Consider the following 18,947-nt stretch of genomic DNA (forward strand, 5'->3'; position numbering starts at 1 on the left):
GGTTTGGGTTTCCTGGGTCATAACCAGATTTCCATCGGCTGTCTGTTTTATATACGGTAGTGTATATGCTTCCATGCTACCGTCTCCATTCGTATCACCCCCTCTGTCCTCCCTGCAGCCCATGTCCAAAAGTCTGTTCTCATGTACCACGATGTTTTTAATAGTGAAACCTGTCTCACGTTTCAGATATAACCCTGCTTGAACATCATGTCTCATGCTGGGTTTGGTTTGCTTAAGATTTTTTTATCTATGTTCTCAATAAGAGGTTACCTCTTTTCTTCCCCTTGTATTTTTTGTCTGTTGGGTTTTAATACCAAGATTTTGCTAGCATAAAAATATGAGTTTTGGGAATGTTTTCTATTTATTTTTTCTCTGGCTTTCAGCAGTATTTGTAGAACTTTCCAGTTATTCATCCAAGTCTAGTTTCATTTCTGTGAATGTTTTTTGTTACGATTTGTTTGGTTTTGAAAAGTTGTATTTTTTTAGGAATTTGACTTTTTATCTAATAAAGTTAAAAAATTTAGTAGCATAAAGTTGTTCAAAAAGTCCTCCTCTCTTCAGTGTCCCTAGAACTGCACTTTTATTCTTGATAGTGGTTATTTGTGCCATTTCTTTTGGTCTCACAGAAGCATCTGTTCTCCACAGGGACCGGACTGCCTCAAGGGGGAAAGTTGGTTCTTGGTAGAGGGGACAGAAAAATTCTTACTCTTTATGCACAAAGCCCAGGTGTGCTTCCTGTTGACAAATAGGCGGTATTTCTGCAGTATTAGAATTTTATGGGGAGAGCCATCAGGAAAAAAATGTTTAGAAAGACCCTTCAGGGGTCAGTGATGAAAAGAAGGTTGGGAGGTACTACACTGGAGTTTAGTCTTTTTCAGAGAGCCAGTTTGTGTCTCTGTTAGTCTTTTCTTCTGTATGTATTTTCTGTTTTGTCAATATCTGATCTTTATTTCCTTCCTTTTACTTTCTTTGGGTTTATCTACTTTGCCCCTAGCTTCTTGTGATTGATGCTTATTCATTTATTCTTAGCTTTTCTTCTTTTCTGTGCATTCATGGCTATGCCTTCCCCCGACCAGTGCAGCTTTACCCTGTCCCCCCAAGCTGTGATCTGTTCATCTACTTCCCATTTAAAGGCCCTGAGGCTGGAGTGAGTGTGGCCCAGGAGAGGAATAGAAAGAAGGCTAGACTCGCTGTTGTTAGCTGGTGAGGCTAAAGAGCAGTTGGCTTGGACTATCATGCCAGGGCATTTGGACCCTGGTAAGGAGTTTGACTTTGTTTTATGTGTGTTAGGGATCCATTTCTGGGTTTTATCAGAGGAGTGGTGTCATTTGGTTTCTATTTAAGAGACTGGAGAATGGATTGTAGGGGCAGGTAGGAGAGACTCAGGGTGCTCTGGTCTGTGGGTAAGAGTTGCTGGTGGCTTGTCCCGAGGTGGTAGTGGCAAGATGGCAAGAGGAGGGCAGATTTGGGATGTGCAGTGTGGGAGAGGTGATGGGACAGTATCACACAAGTGAGCAAGTTGTTTGTAAAATAACCTTTATTGGACAGATCATTTATTGCCATCTCTGACCCAATAGATCTTAGTAAGCTGTAGCTTGGTAACTTTCCATTTTCCTCCATGATTATTTAGTGTTCTTGACAGAACACTAAATCTCCTGATTTATTGGGGCAAACAGCTCTCTAGGAACATTCACTTTAAGTATTCTTGCAAGTCTTGTGATAAATAAAGAAGATTCAGTGCAGTATGTTTTCATATTTCTACAAACTCAGTACTACAGTACTCAAAGTGTGTTCGCAGACTCCTGGGGGTCCTCCATGATCCTTCCAGGTTCTGTAAGGTCAGTTACTGAGACATTGGTGGCTTTTCCCTGTGTTGACATGTGCACAGATGATACAGGAGTGGCAGGTGAAGCTGCGCTGCTGTCTGAGTGTGAGTCAGGCAGCCACCCCACCCTGGGCTGGACATTTTGTTCTTCCTAGTCTCACGTTTGCAGTAAAAAAAATAATGCCGCTTTTAATTAAGATGAAGCGGGAAGAGACTGTTAAATCTTGACCCTTTAGACCACTTAAAATATGCCAAAAGCACTTCTGCGGCATATTGAGATTGATGGTTATCTCAGTGAACAGCACTTGTGCAGTCAAGTTGTGAGCTGAACTGGTCCCCCCTCTCCCCGCCCCCGCCATCACTGTTTTTCCTTGAAAGAACAACTGTAAGAATTTTCTCCAAAATGAAAAGTGAGCTGTTGCTTCAAGGGAAACAACTGAGCCAATGATAAAATTTGAGCTTTGACTGAAAATCAGATGGTTGAAAAACTTGTATCTGCCACTGTGTATTTGACAGCTTCCCACTGCCTAAACCCTTTTCAGATGAGACCAATCGTGATGGTACTGAACGTGCTGGTTTGATGTTGAGGAATGAATTGTGTCAGTTTTTGGAAGGTCCACACCCCTTGGTGACCCAGTCTTTTCTAGATGACCCAGTCTTTTCTAGATGTTCATGATGTTGCAAAATCACATGTGGGTTAATGAGCCACTTAGAGCACAAGGTAAAATGCTGGAATTTAGTGTAACAGAATAGGATAAGGGTCTTGAAGTGGCTTCAGAGTCTACATTGCAAATAACCTTTGAGAAACTACCACTTGTTGAGTTTTGGTGTAGTATCAAAAAATATTGACAATTATTTGAGAAGACTATCTATATATATATGCAGCTTCCTACTCAGGTGAGGTTGGGTTTTCTTTGTATACTTCAAAAGAATATACGGCAACAGACTGAATACAAAAGCAGATAGAGAATCCTGTTGCTCTCTATTAAGTCAGATATCAAAATGATTTGCAAAAATAAAAACATTGCCACACTTCTCATTAAATTTTTGTTTGTTTGGTGAGATAAATCTCTAAAAATAAAGTATATCATTTATATTAATACATAATAGACTTATAATTGTTAATTTTAAATGAATTAATAAAAATGAAAAAATCCTCAGTTTTAACTTATCACATGACAAATATTGTTACAATTGGCAGAAAAGTTCTTTGATATCTACCGTAATTTTTAGGAGTGTAAAGGGGTCCTGAGACCAAAAAGGTTGAGAGCTGCTGGTTTATAGAAACAAAAATGGTGTTTAATGACCTTTAAGTTCTTTGAATGTGGGAGCATTCTCAACCTGACACCAGCATTTCCAGCCATCTTGTTGTTGCCATATAATGCTTTACGTGAAGTGCTTGCATTTGGGCAAAACATATATCTCAGCCACGTGACACTAGAAACACTTGCAGCATTTCCCTTCCCCCCCCAAAGCAGGAATGTGTGTGCCCTCCCTGTGTGTGGAAGAGCTTGTCTAAGGGCTGGAGCACAGCTCAAGAATAAAAGCCTTTAAAAATCAGCAGAGGGAACTAGCTATTATGGAAAACTGAACGTTTTAATTAAAAATATCCATCACAGGGTTGCTCTTCTCTCCTTTGTTTCTCAAGTGTGGTGAACGTTAATCAACAGTGGTGCACTTGGTTCTGTGGTGACTGCCATTTGGTGAGTGGGATTTCTTCCCATGAAGCGCTTAGAGATAAAACCCTGCAACATCTGTTCTGGTGACAACTATCCCTTTTTTATTTTAGCTAATGTATATTTCAGAAGTTAGAGCTAGGGGGTTATGAGGACCTTCATCAGGAGCTCTGTAAATGGCCTCTCTGTGTGTGTGCCTGGGGGTCAGAAAAAGAGAGAAAATATGCAACTCATTTCAGTTCAGTTGCTCAGTTGTGTCAGACTCTTTGTGACCCCATGGACTGCAGCACGCCAGACTTCCCTGTCCATCACCAACTCCCGGAGATTGCGCAAACTCGTGTCCATGGATTTCTGGGGGTCAGAAAAAGAAAATATGCGACTAGCACCTGAATTCAATGGTAATCCTTTCTGTTCACTTTGTTTTCCAGCTGGATTAATTGTTCGACTGAGTGTTACAGAGAGGCACTCAACACTACACAATCGACCTTTGAGAGCGCATGGACTTTTTCTTCAAAATTATTTGTTTGGAATTGGCAAAGGGTCAATATCATGATTCTTTGTTCTCTTGTTTATAATCTATATATGTATCTATTTATTTAAAAATAAAACATGGTATAAGTTGGACTTGGCTTGTCTGCCTTTGAAGTTGTTGTAGCCTAAAAGTTGCTCAGATTAGGGGAAGGATGCTAGGATTTTAAACTTTTATAACTTATTATTAAGTGGGTTGTTCTGGGGTTCTATTGCAGTGTCACAGCGGGATTCAGATGGATTTTCTGATTGTATAAAAAGAAATCGACCCTTACACCCACCCCCCACTTGCTTCTTAAACATCTAGTTTTATTGGATAGGGAGAAAGCAAAAGCGCAGCACATGGAAGTCTGGAAACTTGCAGTAAAACCTGTGATTCTCACGGAGAGGGCTTGCTGTGTGTTAGATGGCTGTGATCTTGTGTAGGGTATTCAGTTACTGAGTGAGGTCGACTGCACCATCTTGGCAGAAGCATTTTTATGAGTCGTGCATTCCCTCTGTTTACAAGGTATGTGGTATGACATTTTCAGTAATATTGCCAAGCTACTTGAAATTTTCTTATGAGGGTTCTGGCCATCAACCAGCTGCCCTGTTGTTTTGGGATGCAGTGTTTTGGGGAATTTGGCCAGGAAGTTTACTAAAATATAATATTTACTTTTTTGGGACCACTATACATTTAAGTTTTGATTAGATTTATGGTTGTTATCATTTTCATTGTATTGCCATTTAAAACTAAAGGCTGGGCAGATTAGTTTGAATGTTAGTTCATGCTGTCTTAGGTTGAAAGGGTTTATTAATGTGGATTCAGGTTGTGAAGAAACGCACATTGGAAACCAGGGTCCTCTGGAAGCAATTTCTGTGGGGCAGCTGTTTTGTTTACATTCATATTATTCATGTTTATATTTTAGTTTCAGGAAATCTGCTTATCCCTGGCATGTCCTCATTCGCACATCTTTCAAGTTGGGATTGGAATCAGTAATAGAGGATTGACCTATCGTTACTTTGCAAATGTTAAAAAAAAAAATGTCAAATAGAAGTACGTTTATCTTTTTGGCTATATCTGTTATAAAATTTTCTTCTTCAGTTTCCCTTTTTCCTCTCTTCAAAGGCTAGCAGGCACTGTTAGTTTCCAACTTTTTGTTTTAAATGTTTGCCTTAACAGCTGCGGGTCCTCTTACAGGCTAGTACATTTGTGGTCATCGAGGGGGGTGTGTGACACCTCGGGTTTATGGCTAATTATGGGACCATTTGTGGTGCTTCTCTGTGATGAGGAGAAGGATACCCAGGTTTATATTTTATTTGACTCATGTCTTAGATTGTGTAGCTTTTAACTTTTATCCTTTCATCCTTGATGGTGCTGGTATCTAGGAACTCTTCTGTAGGAGGCATTTTGGGAAGAAGCTCCATGCAATTTGAATTGTGATGATGTTTTTCTTGTTTGAATGGGCTCTCGCAGAGGTGGAATTGGGAAGGTGGGGCTCAGCAGGGGAGCGGGTCATTGTGTCACAAGTTCATTAGATATTCTCAAAGCACAGCATAATATGCTCTTACAAGAGCAGGAAGGTTCTTGTTTCTAGCCAGGGGACTTTTGTGGCTGCTTTTGAGAGGCACTCAGGTAGCATGGTAACAGCTCAGATGTCTGCAGTGTGTAATAGTCTGTTTGTCCAGTAGGCCTGTATCCTATGCTAACTTTTGTTTGACACGGTGTTTCATTTGACACTAGAAGGAGTTTGCAAGAAGGTGATGACATAGTTCATACTCTAGGATCCAAGTTTGGGACTAAGGCACCCAAAACAGCAAAGCAGAAACTTGTGAGGCAGCTTGTGACTTGAACCAGAGACATTGAAGCTGAGACATTGCATACAGTACAGTCTCTGTTTCCCGTTGTCCTCTCATCAGCATTGAATGGGGTGGAGTGGTTCTTCCCGGAAAAGTGGAAAACCTGCCTAATGTGCTTGATTCAGATTTTCCCATCTGCTGTCTGTCCCTTCTGGACACATCACCATGGTGATTTCATGGGTGGTCTTCTCATTCTCCTACAGTCAGAGGAGTCTCTGCGCTGCCCTTCACCTTCATAGCTTTTATAAACTCTTCTCCAATCCTTGCATTCATTTGAAAAAACGTAGTAATATTCATAGCCTCATTGATATCTCAGTACAAATCTTCATTCGTCCCCTGCGGAGAAGAGCTCTATGCACAAGTATCCAGTCCCTCTTGTTAGACAGTTAGGTTGTTTCTAATTTTCTCACTTCTCGAGACAGCCCAGCGAACGTCCTTATCGTGCCCATGTTTGCACTTGTGTGAGCGTATGTCTACAGTATTTGCTATAATGGAACAGAGCTGTGGGACACATACACCCTTCCACTCCCTCACGTCGCCAGAATCCTCTCCAGGGAGTAGTGCCTTCATGCTCCCACATCCAGGAGTGTCCAGAGCTCCTCTTCACCTACAACCTTGCGAGTATACGTATTGTCAGACTGGAAAGCCTTTTCCAGTCCTATGATATGAAATGGTATCTCATCTATTTCTCTGAGAAATAGTGAGGATGCAAAGATTTTGGTATGTATATTGGCCTTTTGAGTTTTTTCTTTTAGAAAGGGCTTGTCTGTATTTTTTTGTTCTTTTTCCTAGTTTTTGCTATTTGTTTTTCTTTTTTTTTTTCTTTCATTTTTTAAAACAAATCAATATTAACAGTTGAGTCAGGTGTAGAGATGGAAATTTCTCCGAAATCTGCATGCAGCATGTGTGTGCACGCACACATGCACGTGTGCACATGTAATAAAGCAAAGGGTGATCCGGCAGAAAAAAGGCAAAGAATGTGAGAGAGTGTCATATATTTTGGGAGTTGTTGACTACATGTGTGCTGTGCTTGGTCACTCAGTCGTGTCCAGCTCTTTGTGACCCCATGGACTATGGCCCTGCCTGCCAGGCTCCTCTGTCCATGGGATTCTCCAGGCAAGAGTAGTGGAGTGGGTTGCCATGCCCTCCTCCAGGGGATCTTCCCAACCCAGATTTCCCACATCACAGGCGGGTTCTTTACCATCTGAGCCGCCAGGAAAGCCCATTGGCTGTGTATGTGAATGTAAAGGAATGATCCTTTGGGGCCTTGCTCTGCTGTCCAGGGTGATGGGATGGCATAGTTAGGCTGTCAGTATGGAAGGCATCCATGGTGTTAAAAATGGAGATGTATTAGAGGAGCTTGAATTGGAGGGGAGCCATCGGAGTCATGGAGGAGAGACAGGCTGAGGCTTGAACCCAGGGGATGGAGATGGGATGTGTGGACATTAATTTGAGAACACTAGATTGGGGTGAAATGTCCAGATTTAGAGCTGGGTAATCATCAGTACATTTCACTCACATAGGAGGCAACACAAATGGAGTAGGTTTGGGGCTGTGGGAAGTACGGATGATGACAAGGAGAGGTCAGAGGACAGGAGAGTGAGGGCACTCAGCAGGAGAAGAGACTTCCCAGCAGGAACTGGCCTCTCCCCTCCTTCTCTCCCCGCTTCTCCCTCCTCCCTTCTTCTCCATGTGTTTGTTCAATTTTACTGTTTTCATTATACAATCAACTAAGCAAAATACAAAATGTTTCCTAGTATTGGTTTGTGCAGCAGAAGCTTGATTGTACCACACGATGATGATATAGATGGAAAGCATTACTGAATTTTGTTCTTGTACTGAGGAATGTTTCCATTGTTGTCAGTTTCCTTAGCTTATTAAAGTGAGCAAGTATTTGGTTGCTGTTGTGAGTTATTTAGTTACAGAACGCTGGGGTGTCCTGCTGGTGGTGTTGGTGCAGGGAGGGAGCTGGTTTGGTAGGGAGGTGCCACGTGTGGGACCTCTGCCTGGGGAAGGGCAGGAGGTGATGCTCTCACACTGCACCCATGTGTCTGTGGTTCTCGTGCAGCTCGGTCTGTGAGAGGGCGGGCACGTGAGGCAGAGCTTCCTGAGTGGTCCTTTGACCCACGTGACAGGAGCTGAGGGAGAGTCTAGACTTACTGATAAAGAGAAGGCCACAGGAAGTACTGCCGTCCTCAATGAGTTAGAACTCACTCCTGAAGGGAAACCTGGAAAGTTCTCTGATCTCCAGGCTTAGTGTTGGGCTCAGGCTACTGTCGCGCTCCCCGTCAGCTAAGCTGAATGGCAGAAAGTTGTGTGGATGTTGTGGGCCCCTGCCTTTTCTGTGGACCTTTAGAGTGAGGCAGCTCTGTGTGCAGTCTGCTGGGGAGAATGGTTTCCAGAACTGTCCTCTCATGGAAACAAAAATGCTTTCTATTACCTGGAAACTACTTTCATTTTTGCTTGGATTCTTGTGATCAGTTTTTATTTTTTCAATGTAGATTGCCTCTGGGCTTTTAGTCTGAAAAACTTTCATACAAGTAGAAAAGTTGAAAGAAGGGTATGGTGAAAACCTTTGGATCTTCCACTTAGAGCCAATAGTTTATTTCCAATATATAGAAGTGTGTGTGTATATTTATAAAAAGACCAAAAAGCAACTCAGATTTCACAGTACATAAACATCACCACAGTTCCTCAGAGCCAGGGACCCTCCATGGGCCCGGTTCCTGTAGATGAAGCTGAAGCTCATCTCCTGGCAGGTGTGCAGTCTTTGCTGTACATGTCCCTGGCCATGGTCCTGAAACCATAGAGCACATTTCAGGGCTCAGTAGAGCAGAGGTTCTTCTGTTTTGGTGCAGAAAGAATTCAGCAAGAGGCAGGATGAGAGGTAAGGGAAGAGTTTATTAGGATAGGACACTTGTAAGAGATACAGGGCGGGCAGGCAAGGGAGTGCTGTGCTGAGAACTTGGTGGGCTCCATTTTTATACCAAAGGGAAAGGAGTTGCAAGAACCTGTTTTAGATCTAAATTACTGTGAGGTTAAGATACAACTTTTGGTGCCTTCAGATTGAGTGTGTTTAGGACTCAGAAAGATTCTTGGTGGTGATGGTTCAGCTCTTACCTTTCATTTCCTTCTTCCCTTCCTTAGACACAGCTAGTCTGTGTCAGACTGGAGCCAAAAGTGCCACTTGTTGGGATAATAGTACCTTGGCAAAATTGTGTGTCTTTAGTTCCCTGGTTTGATGATGTCTGAGTTGGTAATTAGTATCAGTTCAGTTCAGTTAAGTTGCTCAGTTGTGTCCAACTCTTTGCGACTCCATGGACTGCAGCATGCCAGGCTTCCCTGTCCATCACCAACTCCCAGAGCTTACTCAAACTCACATCCATTGAGTTGGTGATGCCATCCAACCATCTCATTCTCTGTCATCCCCTTCTCCTCCCACCTTCAATCTTTCCCAACATTGGGGTCTTTTCCAGTGAGTCAGTTCTTTGCATCAGATGACCAAAGTATTGGAGTTTCAGCTTCAGCATCAGTCCTTCCAATGAATATTCAGGACTGATTTCCTTTAGGATGGACTGGTTGCATCTCCTTGCTGTCCAAGGGATTCCACAGTTCAAAAGCATCAATTCTTCAGTGCTCAGCTTTCTCTATAGTCTAACTCTCACATCCATATATGACTACTGGAAAAACCATAGCTTTGACTAGATGGACCTTTGTTGGCAAAGTAACATCTCTACTTTTTAATATGCTGTCTGGGTTGGTCATAGCTTTTCTTCCAGGGAGCAGGCATCTTTTAATTTCATGGCTGCAGTCACCATCTGCCATGATTTTGGAGCCCCCAAAAATAAAGTCTGTCACTGTTTTCATTGTTTCCCCATCTATTTGCCATGTAGTGATGGGACCAGATGCCATGATCTTAGTTTTCTGAATGTTGAGTTTTAAGCCAGCTTTTTCACTCCCCTTTTTCACTTTCACCAGGAGGCTCTTTAGTTCTTCTTTGCTTTCTGCCATAAGGGTGGTGTCATCTGCATATCTGAGGTTATTGATACTTCTCCCGGCAATCCTGATTCTAGCAGTGATTAATATAAGATGCCCATATAATTAAATCCAATGATGATTGTACCCTCTGAATGTTTTCACCCCTAAAGAGCCTTACGGATTCTTAGTTATAGGCATTGGAGTGCATGCTGTGAGGTTAAGCAGAAAAGAAATGTGTTGAAGATCCCTGGGAGGACCCAGGGCCAGACCCTGAGGTTATGAAGACCCCAAGGGGGCTTCTGTAGCTGCTGAACCACTGGTACATTGGTATGAACCCAAGAACTGTGTGGCTGCCACCCTCCAGAGCCAGGTGCCTCAGCCACAGAGTTCCCTGTGGAGCGATAACTTGGCATTACTGGATTCAGAACCTGGTTCTCAGGCAGGTGTATCTGTCTGGAGGAGCCCAGGCCACATGCTGGCCCCTTAGCTGCAAGAGAGTCTGAGACCATTGTTTTTACTTTCTACTTTGGGAAGGTGGGGCCCACAACATAGGAGGTTATCAAGACGTATAGAAGGTGTTAAGAAGGTTATGGGGAGTCAGATGGCAGATGTCTACCATGTGGTTTCCCGTGGGTGCTTTTAAATGATGGCTTATTAACAGAGTTGCAGCCATGCAGGACCTTTGATTTCCTTGTGCCTTTCATCTCCAGCACCCACTTAGCAGCACATGCTGTCCCCTATTCTCTTTGAAATAGAGGTTTCTTTCTTTCCCACTCTCCCTGCATGTATCCAGTACGCCTCTTCTCCTCTGTAGCAGTTTCCTGGCTAATTTCCCTTCTTTCAACCTCTTCCTTCCCAAGTAAATGTTAGCTGTTGTCATGAGTTAGTCTTCCTGAAAAACGTCCGTTTAGCCACACTTCTGCCTTGATGGCTTAGTGGGGCCCGCTTGCCAGTTCCTGATGCTGATGCTCTTCAAGGTCTCCATTAGCAGAATCTGCACTGCCCTCTGCTTGGAGCTGTGGGACATTTGAGAATGGCTTCATATCATATGGTGGCCCAACCAAGAGGCTGGATGGGGCTAGAAGAAAACAGCCACACATAGCATCCTCAGTCTTTCAGTGGTGAAATGCCTGTTATCAAGGTGTTCCAACCACCTCAGGTATATTTTTTCAGCCAGCATGGGCCCTCTGTGTGCTTTGGTTTGCCTTGAAATTGTTTTTATGAAGTCTGTACTGTGGGTAACATATGCTGGATAATGAAGAGGGGATGAAAAATTAGTCCTGAATGAATGACTCAGTCCCATGCTGCTGCTGCTAATTGTAATTTACATTACGAGTGGTAAAGCAGCAGTTCAGTGTTTTATCAAATGACACAAACCTCCAAACAGCCTTGAAATCAATCCATTTATTGAATTGGAAAATCTTGTTTTTCCCATGAAAGCAATTTTAGCAGTGGGCCTTATCTTGTGTCCTAACCTGGGAAGGAGTGGAGAAGACATATAGAGCCATTTGCTTTCCCTGCATTGCCAAGACCAGTGTGTTGTTGATTATGAGGCCATGCTCAGTTTGGTTAGCATAGTGCTGTCCCCGTAGGTTCCCTGGGAATCACCCACATTGCATTTCCTCACACGATCCTGGCCCACTTGTTGCCTTGGATACTAGTCTAAGCTTCAGCTAACTGAACAAGCTACTCTCTTTATTTTCAGGACACAATAAAGATGATATATACATCTACGCACACATCAGAAACTCCTTGACTATTGTGATAAAATAATTTTTATAACCTTTCCATTTGCTTATAGAAATGACGTATGTTCATGGTAGAAAGTTTGAAAATACACACACAGCAGGGCCAGGTAGAAAGAAAAAGAGGAATCATCTACACTTTCCACTCCCCAGAGAGCAGAACTACTTGTGACATCTTGTTTTTTAACTCTGTGTCTTCAGCATACGTGTACTTGCATATTTGAAATAAGAATTACGGATCTGGTTGTGTACCTCCTCTCTCCACTTAGATTATGTTTGGGTTTATCTCATGCTATTTAACATTCTTTGAAAAGATGTCTTTTCTAACAAGTTTATTGAGATCTATATCTAGTGCCCATGTTACAAAGTTTGCAGGCTTCCAACAGAGTTGTGCAACCTGTAGATGCTCCAGCACATGACCCAGAGTGTTCTTTAACCTGTGCCCTCAAGTCAGACCCTGAGGCCTCAACAGAATTGTTTGTATATTGTCGACTTATTTAAAGTTAATTTTTCAGTATAGACAGCTTCTTTAATCCCTCTGTGACAAGTATTTTTATTTTCACTTTATGAGGGAGCAGACTGAAGAGTTAATTGTGTGTGTATGTGTGTGTACACACTTAAGTTTCATCCCAAAAGGGGTTTACAAGAAAAGGCAAGGACGTCATTTTTGGTTCCTCACTCACTCAGCTCATTAGTGCAAGTGGACTGGCTCCTCAGACCAGGGGGGCGTGTAGAACCCCCATCACAGATGCCCAGGTTTGCAAAGGTAGCGCCAAGGGGAGACCATCTGTTTCATGAAGGAATCACAAAAAGAATCAGTGTAGTATTCCTTTGAGAAGGGATTTCTTTGGCTTGTTTAAAGCAGTTATGATCTCTGTATCAACCTATTTTGTATGCAGTTCTTTAATTTGGTTTTTAGAAACCTAAATTTCCCAAGGGTCTCCGATGTTGGAAGTACTCTTGCTCCACATGTCCTCAGCATTCGGATGGAGTGGGAGGGGGAGAAGTGGAGAGCTCTGCACCCGTCTGAGACAACATCTCTGGATGAGACTTTCTGATTCTCCATGTTGAAGAGTTACCTCTTATGTCTTCCCTTTTTATTAGGCTATTTTACAGGAGTGAAGGTGGATTTAGTGGAAAATCTAGACAGGGAACTATAAACAGAATTTGGCCTCAAAAAAGAGTGTTTAAACCCAAATTAGGCCGGTGGCTCAAGGTAACAAACTGAGCTCATACATTAGAGAACCGCTCCCTCATTGCCAGTTCCCACTGAAATGAACAAAGGAACAGACAAACAGGATTGCCCAAGTTCATACAGTTGCTGCTGGTGATGAGGATCTTGTTTTGTATTATGGGTCTTGGTTGCAAAAATTCTGTTTGATGTGCTTCTTGCTAGGTTTATTGTTCATTTCTTTCTAGCAGTCTTTGGGATGAGAATCAGGAGGCAAGCCAGTTTTTCCTTTTCGTCAGTAACTTGATTCCCCCCACTCTTCCTGTGGTGCATCTACTCTGTTTGCTGTATGTTCTAGTTTCTGACTTTCTTTATAAATTATGTATTTGTATAGCTTCGGCTCTGCTCAAAGTTTTTGCTTGATGCTCTGAATCTTAATGAGTACTGCTGGGAATTGGGTGGCTTTGCCTCAGACGAACAGGGGAATAGTGAATGTTGTGGCGTATATGGCAAACCCTAGTCTTGCTTTCTGTTTATTCTCCATGACGCTCAGTTGTTTATGTCGGAAGGAATAGGAGTGAGTCAGACTCTTAGTTTGGGGAGCAGAAAGCAGTGATTGGCCAGTTTAACCTACATGATTTCTTCATTCTGCATAACAGCTTGGATGTCATTGTGCACAGCAGCCTGTGAATTTATACTCAAGTTTGATCCACTCTGTCTTTTACAAAATATATGGTTTATCAGATAATTGAATAGAAAGAAACGAATAAAGGAATTCTTTGTGATTTTGTTTTGAATTCTTTGGTGACAGGCATTAATGTATTTTTAATCAGCAAGGTGACAAGTAGTATACAGAGGCTTTCAGTAGGGGCAGTGATCTGGGTCCACAGACCCCCCATCTCCAATTCTCAAATCTAAAAAGCTCTGAATATTGAAAATGTTTTCACAACTCATTTGAGGGCAAAACTGGGCTGTGAGCTGGTATAAGGTTGTTGGATAGTGGATATTTGTGCATTTCAGCGGAAATTTTAATAGTTTTGAATAGGATGTTACTCCAGACCCTTCTCTGTGTGTTATATGCCATATGGGATATAGACCATATTATCCTTTTGTAAATTAGAAAAGTCATGAATTTCAAAACTCTGATGCCAGAGGATTGTACAGGGAACTGCCCAAGCTGTTACTACAGCATCAGATGCCCCTTGTACCAAGCCTCTTCCAAGGTAGTGTTGAGACCTCTGGGTTGAATTTAGAATCCTAAGGCAGCATGCTTCATGCCTTTAGGGATATTTCCCATACGGCTGGAGAGGCCAATCCTGGAGTCAAAATTTTAGGATCAGAGACGTCTTGGGGCCTAAGAGATCATTGACATCATTCCAGGGTGAGGGAGTTGTTCAGGAGAGATTGGAGTAAACCAGCATGTCGAAGGTCACACATTATTAGTGATCCCAATGTTTTAGAGCTTCTCAGAATGATGATCTTTTCAAATGCAAAATTAACCTCTAGAGCTATAACTCTGTCATCTTCAATTATATGGCATTGGGGAGGAACTGTTTTAAAGTCCAAAATGATTATTTTATGTACTATTATGCAGTTTTTGCACACTAAATTTGGTAGCCCTTACATTTTCTTAATGCTGTAACTGTATTATTAAAAAACATGAATCTAGAATTTTTGGAATGAGGTTACCATAGAAATGAAAATAAAAGACGAAAAGGACACTTTCGGGTATAGCTAAGGATTGAAAATCCACCACATTTGAAATCAAGCCAATGCCATTATAGTTTGCAGGGGAGCTCAGACATATTTGATTGGCTTGAGGGCAGTTGCCGGTAATGTCTTTGGTCCAATTGTGGAATTAAATTGGTAGCTAAGTGTTAGGCCAAATACATGTTTCTAGTTCACGTATCAATGTATTCTTGAGACTTTCTCCCTTATTTTCTTAAAAGGCAGGATATAGGGTAGGTGTGTATTGTATAAGCCAGGATGAATCAAATTAATTCCTTTCATGTCTTCATTTATGGAGTGGAGCTAATTTCACACTTTCTCTCTGAGGGCCCTGCTCTCCTGTTGCTCACCTTCAAAGCAATCACAGAGAAACTGTTGCTGTCAGTAATGTTTGGTTAGTGATGAACACAGCACTTGGTGGAGGCCTGGTGAGGCGGGGCCCACAAGCTGCCTCGCAGGATAGTAAAGAGCAGTGATTGTGCTTCCATTAGTATTTCTGTCTAAGGACTTTGAGAGCCTCAGAGGTTGTACTTTTTATAATGAAATTAGAAATTATTTATTTTACTGAGCTCATTAACTACAGTTGTAGGGGTGGAGGGAAGGCAATTTTTCTAGAGTGTCAGATGAGGTGGGAGAAATAGGATTATGACCAGAGATCACAGGAATGCTACATAAATGCTCTGCCTCACCCTGCACCACCTCCCTGACCCCATAGAGATGAAGCACATATGCCAGCGATGGAGCTTTGAAATCCCAGTGACTAGGGTTTAGTCCTGGTGCCTCTCTCCAAATTCCTTACTCCCTCCATGCCTCTTTAAGGTGGGGGCACAACCACCTTCATGGGCTTTTGGTGACTGCATAGCATGTGCCAAATAGGGAGTCAGCACTGGCATGTGGAGGCCATTCTTGCTCAGAAATGGTCAGTAATGACTGGGCCTGAGACCTAGGTGTTAACTCCTGGAGGTAAGAGAAGGGGGTAATGTGGGGCGTTCCTGAGCTCTCATCAGCCCAGAAGGCCGCTCGACCCCTTTCTCATGGGTCTGTAACAGGCAGGGGCTGGCTGAGGCACAGTGGGTGGGGTGGGCCTTAGAGCAGACCCCTGAGTGTAGTGTCCTTCCCCTGGGCTTCGTAAGAGGTGAAGGATCTGAGTGGGCTCTCTCTGCAGATTGAGGACAAAACACAAAATTGCGGTGGCTCAGACAGTCTAGGCAGAGACCCTGATCCATATGGAATGTTTTGTCCATGGAAGGCTTCTCTTGTGTCCAGAGGACCCTCAGATGACTATAAGGAAAGCAACACTTTTTTTAAGAAGCAACTTAAAACTTGCTCCAGGGTTTAACCAACGCCCCATGGAGACCTCAAAGTTCCACATTATAGAGCACAGAAACAACGCCCTTGATTTAAGTGTAGCAAAGGACAGGTGCTAGTAGTTTTATTCACCAGGGCCATAGGAAGAGCACAGAAATGTTTCCAGAAGCGTCTCGTTTTAAGCAACTTGTACACAAAAGTAAGTTTGCTATAAAACAATCGTCTGTATGGAATTGTTGATACTGATCAAATAAATACTGGAAAATGACTAACAAAATTCTTGTTATTCTCTGATTATTTTTCAACCTTTTCCCTTAACATTAGGTCAAGGACCCAAAATTTGTTTCTTATGGTTCATAATGAGAAGATTCTTGTCTGTGTCTCTGAGAAAATACTATTCCTCTATTCAATATGTCTTTGGACACAGGGCTGCAGTTACTTTAAAGACAGATTATTATTAATAAATGCTTTTTTTAAGTGTTGGGAGAGGAAAGACAAAAATACTTCCTTTTTTCCTCATATAACTTTAAATTCTGTTTTCAACAGGAATATTTTCTTGATGTAATAAAGATTATATCAAATCAGTAACCATCATCATTCTTAATGATGAAACATTTATGACAGTTTTATTAAAACCAAGTGCAAAGATCACCACTGTCATCATTTTGTAATTATTAGTAATATGATTTTGGAAAATTTGTGTAATGCTGTGAGACCTAATAAAGAAAAAGAGTAATCTATTAAAAAGAATGAGCTAGACTCATCCTTATTCACAGACAGTATATTTGTATGCTAACAAAACTTGGAGAGAGTCACCTAAAAGCAGTTATATTTAAGAATTTAGTAAAGTGACTTAAACATTATTCTGACAATTCAGCAATCAGTAAGAAACTACTGTGGGCAAAATACATGGTTTGTAGCATGTTGCTCCCAAATAGTTGTGAACAGTCCAGAAATAATCTTAAAAGAAATGAACAGGAATTGAAACATGTATAATGTCATATATGAAATGAATCGCCAGTCCAAGTTTGATGCATGATACTGGTTGCTTGGGGCTGGTGCACTGGGATGACCCAGAGGGATGGTACGGGGAGGGAAGAGGGAGGGGGGTTCAGGATGGGGAACACGTGTATACCTGTGGCGGATTCATGTTGATGTATGGCAAAACCAATACAATATTGTAAAGTAATTAACCTCCAATTAAAATAAATAAATTTATGTTAAAAAAAAAAAAAGAAATGAATAGGAGGTCCAGTGGTTGACTCCGTACTTCCAATGCAGAGGCACGGGTTCAGCCTCTGGTTGGGAACTAAGAGCTCACATGCTGTATAGCATGTGCACCACCCCGCCTCCTCCCACCCCCACCCCACCACCGCAAAAAAAAAAGAACAAGACTTGGCAAAGAAAGCTATAAAAACATTACTGAGAAAAATTAAAAGAAAATTTGAATAAGCTTGAAATCTGAATAAACTGTATTCCAGTATGGAAAAATAGAATATCATAAGGATGTTTTATGTCTTGCCAAGTTTGGTTTATATGTTAAATGTAATGTTTTTGTATTTTGAATCCATTTTTATTCATTTAACATTTTAAGAATTTGTGTCATTCTGTTAAGAGTATATAATGGTGTGCTTAAAGATTCCTTCATTTGCCTAAAATTTAGGTCGTTCCCACTTGTTTTCCATGATAAGAAATGCTGTGAAGAAAATCATCACACGTAGAAGATTCTCTCATTATATTTTGTATTTCTTATGACAGATCTTCATGTGTGAAATTGTTTGATCAAAAAATACAATTAAAAAAACTTAGTGTTATCAATAGGGCAGTTTGGTTAAACAACTTTAAACAACATCTCCATGGGATTAAGAAATTGAATAGCAGTTAATTTGGAAAAAAAATAGATGAATATAAATAGAGCTGAGTAAAAGTATAAAAAAAATTGTGAGGAAGAAAACTGGGTTTCCCAACACTGAAATGTTGTGAGGATAAATTATTTAAGTCAGTGAGGTATGACCCAGAAATAGAATTCAGTCTATGTGGAATATATGCTTACTACAAACCTATGAGTTTGAGTAAGTTATTTAACAGGGGGAATTGGCATCATTGGGTAGTTCTTTGAGAAAAAATTAATCCTCACCTGGTTGTATTGTTGTTCAGTCGCTAAGGTCTGTCCAACTCTTTGTGACCCCATGGGCTGCAGCATGCCAGGCTCCTCTGTCCTTCACTATCTTCTAGAGTTTGCTCAAATTCATGTCCTTTCAGTTGGTGATACTATCTGACCATCTCATCCTCACCTGGTACCATATACCCAAAATAACATCCATCTGGATTAAAAGGGTGAAGTATGAAGCAAGTGAAAATGTCAGAGGAAAATCCCTGTAGTCACTCACTCAGCAGATGGTCACTGGGTCAGGTGTCTGCTCCCATGTGTCAGCTCTGACCTTGGAGGAGCTGCAGGTGCCCAGAGAAATGTGGACCAGCCTGGCTCTGCCAAAAGGAAGGCACAGATGCTGGGGTGGCATTGAGTGGATGGGTCTGCCCTGACGAGATCTGGGAAGGCCTCTGCAAGGAATGGAAGTTTGAACCCGAGAGAGCCCAAGCTGGTGAGACCAGGCAAGGAGCCCTCCAGACAGAAGGGTCATGTGTCTGAAGACCCAGAGGTCATGCCAGGTGGACTGAGGACAGAGATTGAGGGCGAGACCAGACACTAGTGGGGAGTTTGGCAGGAGCTGAAGCTTACAGGCCTTGAATAGCATGTGGAGCAGTTCATAGTAAATCTTGAAGGTTTGGGGGACTGACTGAAAACAGGGCAGTGTGCTGATGTGTCTGAAAGCCTGGACTGGGGGAGACAGGAGAAGGGGTCCTAGGAAAGTGGTGGAGCACAGGTTGGACGTGGAGGTGGCTTGGGGTTGGGATAGTGAAGTTGACAGACTCTGAGACATTTAGGAGAAGGATGAACGAGCTAGATGGGTGGTCACAGTGGGCGCTGGCGCTCAGGACCCAGGTGGAGGGAGCAGAGGTTCAAGTGGTCTTCCTTGCCGCCACCCTATTTGAAATGACAGCCTCCCCACTCCTGGCAGGGAGTTTTTTTTTTCCTTTTTTTGGACCATGCTCTGTGGCACATGGGATCTTTGTTCCTCATCCAGGGA

General features: G+C 42.1%; 1 protein-coding gene and 1 long non-coding RNA gene across 2 annotated transcripts in view; both read left to right on the forward strand.

Moving 5' to 3' along the window:
* The window catches only part of LOC129648734 (uncharacterized), a 39,872-nt gene extending 35,744 nt beyond the window's left edge, over window positions 1–4,128 (forward strand). The window contains exon 4 of the long non-coding RNA XR_008712858.1: window positions 3,930–4,128. This is a non-coding gene — a long non-coding RNA (uncharacterized LOC129648734). The remainder of the gene's footprint in view (window positions 1–3,929) is intronic.
* The window catches only part of RPTOR (regulatory associated protein of MTOR complex 1), a 329,649-nt gene that overhangs the window by 59,235 nt on the left and 251,467 nt on the right, over window positions 1–18,947 (forward strand). The gene's annotated exons all lie outside the window — the stretch shown is intronic.

The sequence above is a fragment of the Bubalus kerabau genome, chromosome 4 (assembly GCF_029407905.1).
Source record: "Bubalus kerabau isolate K-KA32 ecotype Philippines breed swamp buffalo chromosome 4, PCC_UOA_SB_1v2, whole genome shotgun sequence".
In the NCBI taxonomy this organism is placed as follows: Eukaryota; Metazoa; Chordata; class Mammalia; order Artiodactyla; family Bovidae; genus Bubalus; species Bubalus kerabau.